Source organism: Musa acuminata, unplaced genomic scaffold (genome assembly GCF_036884655.1).
Source record: "Musa acuminata AAA Group cultivar baxijiao unplaced genomic scaffold, Cavendish_Baxijiao_AAA HiC_scaffold_235, whole genome shotgun sequence".
Classification (NCBI taxonomy): Eukaryota; Viridiplantae; Streptophyta; class Magnoliopsida; order Zingiberales; family Musaceae; genus Musa; species Musa acuminata.
Genome location: NW_027020502.1, coordinates 60,001 through 62,500, shown reverse-complemented (window position 1 = coordinate 62,500; position 2,500 = coordinate 60,001).

The window sequence follows — 2,500 nt, the reverse complement described above, 5'->3', positions numbered from 1 at the left end:
CAAAACGGCCCAAAAACGGGCCAAAACTGGCCATTTTTGGCTGCGCGAGCGAGCAGCGAGCGGCGGACAGCGAGCGAAGCGAGAGGCATCACCGTCCCTGCTATACGAAAGCCCCATCCAGCCCTGTGCCACCCGGGGGGTTCCAGGGTGCTGAGATGGCTGACATTTTGCTCCGCTCAAGATGGTCACCGCGCAACGCAAAAACAGGCCAAAAACTGGCCAAAACGGGCCAAAACTGGCCATTTTTGGCTGCGCGAGCGAGCGGCGAGCGGCGGACAGCGAGCGAAGCGAGAGGCAGCACCGTCCCTGCTATACGAAAGCCCCATCCAGCCCTGTGCCACCCGGGGGGTTCCAGGGTGCTGAGATGGCTGACATTTTGCTCCGCTCACGACGGTCACCGCGCGACGCAAGAACAGGCCAAAAACTGGCCAAAACGGCCCAAAAACGGGCCAAAACTGGCCATTTTTGGCTGCGCGAGCGAGCGGCGAGCGGCGGACAACGAGCGAAGCGAGAGGCAGCACCATCCCTGCTATACGAAAGCCCCATCCAGCCCTGTGCCACCCGGGGGGTTCCAGGGTGCTGAGATGGCTGACATTTTGCTCCGCTCACGACGGTCACCGCGCGACGCAAGAACAGCCCAAAAACAGGCCAAAACGGCCCAAAAACGGGACAAAACTGGCCATTTTTGGCTGCGCGAGCGAGCGGCGAGCGGCGGACAGCGAGCTAAGCGAGAGGCAGCACCGTCCCTGCTATACGAAAGCCCCATCCAGCCCTGTGCCACCCGGGGGGTTCCAGGGTGCTGAGATGGCTGACATTTTGCTCCGCTCACGACGGTCACCGCGCGACGCAAGAACAGGCCAAAAACAGGCCAAAACGGCCCAAAAACGGGCCAAAACTGGCCATTTTTGGCTGCGTGAGCGAGCAGCGAGCGGCGGACAGCGAGCGAAGCGAGAGGCATCACCGTCCCTGCTATACGAAAGCCCCATCCAGCCCTGTGCCACCCGGGGGGTTCCAGGGTGCTGAGATGGCTGACATTTTGCTCCGCTCAAGATGGTCACCGCGCAACGCAAAAACAGGCCAAAAACTGGCCAAAACGGGCCAAAACTGGCCATTTTTGGCTGCGCGAGCGAGCGGCGAGCGGCGAACAGCGAGCGAAGCGAGAGGCAGCACCGTCCCTGCTATACGAAAGCCCCATCCAGCCCTGTGCCACCCGGGGGGTTCCAGGGTGCTGAGATGGCTGACATTTTGCTCCGCTCACGACGGTCACCGCGCGACGCAAGAACAGGCCAAAAACTGGCCAAAACGGCCCAAAAACGGGCCAAAACTGGCCATTTTTGGCTGCGCGAGCGAGCGGCGAGCGGCGGACAGCGAGCGAAGCGAGAGGCAGCACCGTCCCTGCTATACGAAAGCCCCATCCAGCCCTGTGCCACCCGGGGGGTTCCAGGGTGCTGAGATGGCTGACATTTTGCTCCGCTCACGACGGTCACCGCGCGACGCAAGAACAGCCCAAAAACAGGCCAAAACGGCCCAAAAACGGGACAAAACTGGCCATTTTTGGCTGCGCGAGCGAGCGGCGAGCGGCGGACAGCGAGCGAAGCGAGAGGCAGCACCGTCCCTGCTATACGAAAGCCCCATCCAGCCCTGTGCCACCCGGGGGGTTCCAGGGTGCTGAGATGGCTGACATTTTGCTCCGCTCACGACGGTCACCGCGCGACGCAAGAACAGCCCAAAAACAGGCCAAAACGGCCCAAAAACGGGCCAAAACTGGCCATTTTTGGCTGCGCGAGCGAGCAGCGAGCGGCGGACAGCGAGCGAAGCGAGAGGCATCACCGTCCCTGCTATACGAAAGCCCCATCCAGCCCTGTGCCACCCGGGGGGTTCCAGGGTGCTGAGATGGCTGACATTTTGCTCCGCTCAAGATGGTCACCGCGCAACGCAAAAACAGGCCAAAAACTGGCCAAAACGGGCCAAAACTGGCCATTTTTGGCTGCGCGAGCGAGCGGCGAGCGGCGAACAGCGAGCGAAGCGAGAGGCAGCACCGTCCCTGCTATACGAAAGCCCCATCCAGCCCTGTGCCACCCGGGGGGTTCCAGGGTGCTGAGATGGCTGACATTTTGCTCCGCTCACGACGGTCACCGCGCGACGCAAGAACAGGCCAAAAACTGGCCAAAACGGCCCAAAAACGGGCCAAAACTGGCCATTTTTGGCTGCGCGAGCGAGCGGCGAGCGGCGGACAGCGAGCGAAGCGAGAGGCAGCACCGTCCCTGCTATACGAAAGCCCCATCCAGCCCTGTGCCACCCGGGGGGTTCCAGGGTGCTGAGATGGCTGACATTTTGCTCCGCTCACGACGGTCACCGCGCGACGCAAGAACAGGCCAAAAACTGGCCAAAACGGCCCAAAAACGGGACAAAACTGGCCATTTTTGGCTGCGCGAGGGAGCGGCGAGCGGCGGACAGCGAGCGAAGCGAGAGGCAGCACCGTCCCTGCTATACGAAAGCC